Here is an 8,600-nt window from a genome sequence, read left to right as displayed (position 1 = left end):
ATAGAAGAAATCCTCGTAGGATATTATTTTTAGAAAGATTCTCACTCGTGCGCTTCACTCTTCTGCTTGGCGGGAAAAACTTTACGCTTCGTCTGTACAAAGAAAAAACAAAACAAAAGGACTATCATCTCGATAGCGACCTGTGGCATTGGAGGGATCCATGGGTTCTGCTGTTAAGAACCGTTTTCACTGTGGCGGAGATGTTTCTGGAATATTAAAAACACCCTCCACAGTAAAAAAGTGTAAAAGAGGGATATGAATCCAGGATGGTTCACCCTTCTGAAGTCGGCGTCATTAAGACTGTCGTTAGAATTATGAAAATTTACCCAAACAGTATTAACAGTTAAGACGTTGAATTCTCGCATTGCCAACTCAATGGGAAAGTTTCTGGCACTTCGTATTTCGTAATCTTGTAAATTCTCTTTTTTTTTTTTTAATATAAAGTATTTCATCTTACCGGTACGTATTAATACAGGCTTTACGTATTACGTATAACGAATGCACATAATTGTGGTAGACATTTGAATACAGTTATGAGAGTTTTCAAAGTTTTAGCCATCTAACGTAAATTAGCATAAAAATTAAGCCATGTTCAATTCTTTCAAGTAGAATAATTATTAAAAATTGCTTTTCTGTATGTATTCATGTGACCAGTGACGCGGATTTTGATTTTAAAACGAATTTCACGCCTTGGGAGTAACATAACCTATCAATATTTCTTAGCCTCTTGACAAAAGCATCACGTAAGTCTGTCGTCGTCTTCGTTGCGGAGGGTAAAATCTCATCGATGCGTTTTTTCTCTCTGCTTTGAAAAAATACCTCCCCTCAATATGCCAACCAACTCCCTTAATACTTGGCGCGAAATGTTTTTTAACTTCCAAGGGATGTGAAAGCGGTTGAGAAAAGAGGAGGGTATCTTGCGACTACGAAGAACCTCTGACGCACGAAAGAAGGGGATTCCCCTGAAATGAATGGCGATATCTCATTTTTATATTTCGCGCCGAGCCTGGTTCAATTTTAAAATATCTTAGGGCATATTTGCCACTGAAGCTTCTTTTCCCAAGTTAAACAGAGTCAAACGGAAAATGACGGAACACCCGTGTCCCTATCATCAAAGAGCACTCTTCGCTGAATAACTTTCAGGCAAAAATGTATTTATCCGAGCGATTAAGAAGATCAAAGCCTCTCGCTAAATTCCAAACTTACGTAACATAACCTTAAATCCCTCGCGCAATTACGTAACGTATTTAATATTTATATAGGGCATCAAATAAAATCATATACATGGAGATTTGGCTTGATCACATTATTTTATATTTCGTTTCGCCAAGTTTCAAGGTTATCTCAATATGGCGCACGATTTATCAGCATTTCCGTATACGTATAACAATTTACTTCCTCGTGTCGGCATTTCTGCATCTGCACTTCGTAATTTCAACTTTCTCGATTGTTTCCTCCTATACACGTATATTGATGAGGTCGCCACTAGTGGGAAAATACCAAGTGAACTATTGCCTCTGTATACGTCCAATGTCTCCACGTACATAACATGCCAGACTGCACGCGAAAATTATATATACGTAGACATTGTGTATTAACGTGTGGAATACGATGCGGAATCGATAAGGTATATATATATACTATACACAAGTGACATATTATCAGAACTTTAACACGTAGACTATATTTATACATATTATTGGTAATAATGAACGTTGGTAACAAAGAATATTTTTCATGAAAAAATTTTGACTTAAAAAATTGAAAGATACTCATTTTTTATATTTGCTACTGGTTATTCTAACCATGGTATATATCTGTTCGGATGATATCAAGTAAATCGGAAATTCCGTCGACGTAGCGACGAATCCCTCGACGAGACTTTTATTCCCGTAGGATCGTCGATTCTCTATTTCTCCCACACTTTAATTAAGAACGTTCCAGCGCGTTAGCGAGAAGTGCGGAAATACTCTTCGGGAGGAGAGAGAGAGAGAGAGAGAGACGGGTGTAAATGTGTGTGTAGGAGAGAGAAAGAGAGAAATACTTCACTTGATAAATTTTCAAAGCTTTCTCCTAGAACTTAGTCAGGTACCAGTGACGTTTTCTCACAAATGCAAATTCGCGGCTGATACCTCCTCTTGGTGGCGGCCCAAAAGGGTTAGTTTGTTTGCTTAGCTCGCTTTGATTTAGCTTAATTTAGCTTTTAGTCAATAGTTCCTCGTGACGTTATTGTTCCGCTTCCCTGGTGGCGTTACCCGGAAGCCTCCGCCGTTGGTAGCCATGTCGATAACGTTAGCGTGCGTCCGAGAACCCAACCCCTCATTTGCATAGTGGGCGAGGGATGTTTGGGGTAAACAAGAATGTATACCAGAGTAAAAAAAAAAAGGAACATATGAAACCACTTCAAAGGGACGCAACGATGAATTACTGTATCTATCAGAGGATATGGGGATTACGTGAATATGACGGTGGAACAAAGATGGCGTCTAGGGACTTTTTTTTTTCAATTTTTTCATCACGATTTTAATTAATTAAATATATATGTATTGTTAGGTCGTCGAGAGTCGATGCTGATATCTTTATGGTGTTTATTATTGTCGAACGTTTATGTTTAATTAGAGCACTGAAAATATTCTGGATCTATTTTGACATTTGCAATATTACCTAATTATCCTGTTTATCGTACCTCCCACTCGTGCTCGAATCGCTAACGAGGTTAATTCACATTTTCGAGCAATTATTCCTCGGCATCAAATTAATTCGGTTCGACCAACCGAAACGTACATTTCTGCCTGGAAAGAGAATGCGTGAACAAATATGAAGTTTTTTTCTTTGAAATCAGCAAACTTTCTTTTTTTTCATTTTTTTTAGATAGTCTAATTAAGTTGGAATTGGACGTTTCAAGATTAAGCACGGATTGGATTGGAATTGAATACATTAAAGTTCTTGGAAAAAATGAGATTCGGGGAGTTTCTCTCTTTTTCTTTTCCTCACCCTAAATGACGTCCTCACCAGCTGCGTTTTCAGCTTCTCTTTTCTCTTCTTACCCTTCGGTCCCTCGCTGTGTGTTGAATTAAACGAGATTCTCGTATCTGCATAATTAATTTCATGTTTTTGCCTCCATCTCCTTAAAATTACTCTTACGTTTGAATTTCAAGCGTTTCCCGCCCGTATCCGTGCCGTAAAATTTTCTCCAATTTCCCGTGACTCCTGAATTCCTAAATTTATTTAATTTTACACAGAAAAACTTTCGTCCTGCAACGTACGTCGTCGCGCAGAGCTCTGGGATGCTGTGGAGCAAGAGGAAGCTAGGCCTTGTAAATTTAACGAGGACCGCGCCAGCAGGTAATTAGTATTTTGTTACGAGTTAATACGCCAGTCGGGAAAACGGATTGTCGATTTTCCCGTTAGCGAGTGGCAAGCTTAACGGCCGGTTCGCTAGGAGCTTTTGTAATTAAGCTCGCACTCGCGTGGAAATTCCAATAATTTGTCTGGTAATATCGCCTCGATTATGCTTTACGCCGATTTCAATACACTCGGCAAGTTATGTCTCGTTAATGCCAATCCATTTGTATCCTCGTAGCACGTATCGTATATAGTATTTAATTTCTGATCAATTTTTTTATGCAAAAAAATAGTATAAAAACCTGCATCATGAGCCACATTCAAGCTTTTGGCAATGGCGTAAGGTCCTTCGATACGCGTCAAACTATAAACCTTACCGTATGTTTTTTTTCACCAGCTCCATCCGTTAGACGAAAGTAGAATGAACCCTCCGTGACCCTTTTTATCGTATCCCTTCTGCCGTTTCTGCTCGAATAACGGCGCACTGATCAGTATCCTGGCAAGCAAGAAACTCCTACGAGCCATCGTCAAGGAATTAAATACGCTCTGTTGTACACGGGACTGAGCCATTTTCGCGTGCACCTTTATTTTCCACTCGAATTGCACGTCACGTTCGACACTGACGCTGGAGGGGTTCAAAAAGAGAGAGAAATATACAGTAGGGAAAACCCCCCTGAAAAAAAAACTCTAGATAAAATGTCAATTATCCCTAGCACAGAATTCCTTCTATCACGTAGCTAGCCGCAGTCTGCGGATGGATATAGATGTAAAGATTGCAGGTTATGTCTGGAAAGATTCGCATGGAGTATCGAACGACGAAATAAAATGAGTGGTCGAGCGACGATGAGGTTTCCGTGGATGAGTTTCTGTGATATTTGCCGGGTCACTTCAATTTTTACTAGCTTCCTCGGTTCAAAGAGGAAAGGACAGAAAGGTAAATAAAAAAGGAAACGCATAGCAACGACGAAGCTACGTAAATTCCGTTCAAATATAACCGCGTATTCAGTCGCGTCCACACGCGCGCGTTCGAAGGAAATGTAATTCGGCGACACGGGGAAATAGACGTATTTTTACGAACGGCATTGAAAAAGAGACAGACAGAGAGTAAAGCGTACGAAATTTTAGTTAAGCTCGTTTCACATGTATTCCGCACGTGGATGCAGAAACTTCTGCTCCAAATTCTATGGCTGAGTCTCTATGTATGCCAGCCTGTCCGTGGCCATTTTGTTACTTAAAAAGTATATCGCATCGAAGCGACGTGAGACGGTTACGTGACGTAGTTGTCGTCGGGTTGCTACCTGGGTTGCCGTAGTACCTAGCTGTGGGCTTAAGAGAAAAAAAACTCTGTGGGGATGAGAGTCAAGAAACTCAGACGTGTGGAAACGCTGGGATTCGCTGGGGAATATTTTACTGCTACTAGAAAATATTCTTATCTACGTGTTTACAGTTCTGGTAATATCGAAGCCTGGACGATTGGCAACGACTATTTTCACGGACGACCTAACCAAGAAATGTGTCTAGGGATACGGTGTCTTGTTCTATGAAACCGGGATAGTGCTTATTGTTATGTAAGAAATCCTATGTTCTGTAGCCTTTTAAAAGTTCGTAACAATAATTATAATATAATATGACGAGTGTTTACTTAATGCTTGCTGTGGTTAATGGAAATACTCAAACTACGATGGGTTCAATCTATTTCAGTGAAATATACTTAACGCTTCGAAATCCAGTAATAATCGTAATCCGACTAGTGCAGTGCTGTGCAGTTCAGTGCAATGTAGTGCAATGGATGGCTGCACTGTAATAGATACCGTCCCCAAGTAATCCACGAGGCTTGTGGCTTCGTGATACCGGTTACTGAGTGGTTACTTTGCTAGTAAATCGAGCGTGCGTACGTGTCACGCCCTACGCCTGTCAAGCGTATTCGTCCACACGTAGGATCCAGTGATAAAGGTGAGTACACATAGTAATTAAAAGAAAGCATGCGTAAGTTGAAAGCACGTGTCTTACAAATTAAAAATAATAAATACATAACACCGATTGTACGTTGCTTATGGTTGGAAAGGTACGCGCAAATTTTTAAGGTTACGTAAGGCAATAATTTTAGAGTGGACAGTGCTTCGCCTACGATCAAAATCTGTACTGACCTGACAAATGTTCATCAATGTTTAGCTATCGTCTGGCTAACATTTCCCAGGAGCAAATCCCGGCTAGTCCCTAGGGAACCATTTGTCCAGGAATACTGTCTTTGGCCTGCCTACGGCCTTCGATACGATTGCTACGTTTAAGGATGACAAATCAGATAGGCCTTCTCTTGGGAAAATGGGAGGAATAGGCGGAAACGCGATTTACGAAAACGATCGCGTTAGCTTTAATTGCTGTTCGAATTCGGATCGTGTTTACTTTTGAATGATGCATGAGAATTAGTCTGTTTGAGACGTTCGTGACTGTTACTGGATAAAATTAGACCCGACTGTACTGTATAGAGTTTCGATCAAGTTTAAAATCCAATAAATCACCAATTCGATATCTGTCGTAACGAATATACAGAATATTGAAATTTGTTAATAGTTAGATACTTCATTAAGGAAGTTCGTAAATGGATCTAACAGACCGTTCACTAAGCGAATACCATTGTCACCATTTTAATTTTTCCGGGGATCATCCGTATTAAAATTTCCTTTATTTTTCCCAGTGCCAGGCAGTACTGATATAGTTACGACGTTTAATGTTTGATCTTCCTTATTCAGTAAATCGATCGCAGCTTCCGGTGAGATTTAATCATTTTTATTACGTCTCTCGCACCTGCCTCCCAATGGATTTCCTCTTTAATTGCACGAGAGAGGTTATATCTGCCGCGTTGGCGCCATGACAGAAATTTGAACGACGCGATTGTCGCCTGAGAACGTGAGGGAGGACGGTGTAAAAGTGGAAAATAAAATTGCGAGAATTCCTCGTTACGTAAGTGACGTGGCCACTATTGAATTAATTTAATTTCGAGACATCGCCATCACCAACGGCTCTGGAGGATATTTTAATTCGATTGACATTTCGGCGTCTCGTCTGCGGGAAAAATTCTAAACACCACACGCTAAACCCACTAGCCATTCTCGTCCGTCTATGCCTATATACATTACGCAACATAACCTACGGGAACTCGCAGTCTTCACCCCTCGAAAATTCTATTAGTCCTTCCTACATATAATATTATGCGCACCGCGTACGGATATTAGTGATATGCAAATGAAAACGACGTTAAATTTACGTACAATGATATTAACAATTATTACGAAATCAGTTACGTCACTCTCAGTAAAAAATGTCTCAGTGAGTTCGTTAACTAGTAATTATTTTTTCATGAATTCAAACTCACCCCAAAAATCAAAGTTAAGGATAACGACCCAACGTACAATGGTTTCCATGATTTTTTTCTAATTAAAAAAAAATCCTTATTCACGCAGCAAAAATGTATTTCCCACAACCTAGTTATCCCTACGATCCACTTCCAATGAGCACAATCAATCGAACGATATCTATAGATATGAATAATGTAACTGAGTTAATACCATTTGATTGGAATTATTAATTAATCGCTACAGCAGCTATACACGGCTCGGCGCGTCTATTGAAAATACGTATTGTCCAACGTCCAAAATGACCACCACTCAATGGAACACGAGCACAATGGTCCTCGATCTACTTAAACGTTTGATACGTGAAAAATAATCGCTTGTACATTTATTATTTCGCGACTGGCTCTATTCCCAGAGATATCGTTAACGCACGTCGCTCCTCCCGGCCGATTTCCCGTTGCCATTAGTTTTCGAATTGGTAACATTTGTCGGTGATTGGAAGAATTTACGAGGACTCTTTCTCACCATACACAAACCCCCCGTAACTGTACTCCCTCTTTCGCTTTGGCCATTCTTCACCGGCGCAGCGACGTCTCGCTATCCATAAATCACTTTTTCGACTCCTCAGGATTTAATATTGCGTCAGTATTCTCACCAGGGAATACGTCGAAGATAGCGGCCAGATCCAATTCCTGAGAAACATTCGATCTCTCGTATATAGTACCTCGTGATTTACTGTATGTGAATTACACATAGTGTTATATAGTATATATATATATATTATACGGTTATCAATCACAATTGATCCTAGATACGACTCCTCTGTCTGGATATAGTCGAAACTATATCACTTAGCTATAGTTATGCTCAAGGAGAAATGAAACTTTTCCACTTTAAACTACAATCAACTATTTTCTATGTCCTCGAAGTTAACCTGTACGTGGTATAGAGTATGTATAGTTTACTGCTAGTAACTCCTCGTGAAAAGTTCCTGGGGCCTTACGGACGGGATTTGTCCTGTTGAACCGCTGGGACTTGGACTCGTAGGCCATCCGTCAGGTCCCAGTGGCGTCGGGACGATAAATTCAACTTGGTAAAATTAGTTTCCGCCACCGAAAACGTTACTGTCCCATGTATCGCCTGTATAAGCCCAAATGAACACTTTACATTGTCATTACACGTCAATCGCCCGAGGAACGTTTTTCGCTCTTTGCATGATTAGACGAAATTCATGTGATTCTTATACGAATTAATTATGGAACTTTCTTAATCGCTATTACAAACTCGTGAAAATTCACTTAAATATCAATTTACGTGGGATTGTCGGTTGCATGAAAATCATAGTCATTGTATAATGACTGTCTGAAATTTATGCGCACTCCGGGTACATCTATTAGCGGCAGATACCAAAATTATAATCACTCGAAATTTACGTACTCCCCGTCAACAGCGTAGGTTAAATCCGCATGAATTTTAAAACTCATAAATAATCGTTGCGAACGGTGCTTAATTATTACGATTAACTTAGTATACAAATTACATTACTTTCATATAGTTTTATTCGTTATATACCCAATTTCACTTACTGCCACCAATATACATACATATATAGACACTGGGTTTGGTAAAACGTAGAAAAAAAAAAAAATTGCCAAGTTCCAAAGCTTTCCTCAATCGTTATACGCAAAGCGAATGTATATTTGAAAATACCGCCATGTAAAAGGTCGACGTCGGCAAACTTTTCTTGGTCTCGATATTGCAAGCAAACAAAAAAATAGAAAAATAACGATTTATGTATCGTCGCTGCGTTTTATAGATCGTTTTTCACTGGTTTACGTGCATATCTACCAGTAGGTATGCGCCATGTTGTTTTTTACTTTTTTCTTCGTTTACTTTTTTCTC

The 8,600-nt window shown here is 39.5% G+C and overlaps 1 long non-coding RNA gene across 2 annotated transcripts in view; it reads left to right on the top strand.

Moving 5' to 3' along the window:
- Positions 1-4,501: 4,501 nt before the first annotated feature.
- LOC107274198 overlaps positions 4,502-8,600 on the top strand; it is a 6,478-nt gene continuing 2,379 nt past the window's right edge. Inside the window, exon 1 of one of the 2 annotated variants that reach the window (XR_003061747.1) lies at positions 4,502-5,298. This is a non-coding gene — a long non-coding RNA (uncharacterized LOC107274198). The remainder of the gene's footprint in view (positions 5,299-8,600) is intronic. The other variant, XR_001539412.2, reaches the window with a different exon arrangement.

Source organism: Cephus cinctus, unplaced genomic scaffold (genome assembly GCF_000341935.2).
Source record: "Cephus cinctus unplaced genomic scaffold, Ccin1 Ccin1_scaffold2495, whole genome shotgun sequence".
Classification (NCBI taxonomy): domain Eukaryota; kingdom Metazoa; phylum Arthropoda; class Insecta; order Hymenoptera; family Cephidae; genus Cephus; species Cephus cinctus.
The sequence above is the reverse complement of the archived record's forward strand: the minus strand, read 5'-3'. Positions and strand labels throughout refer to the sequence as shown.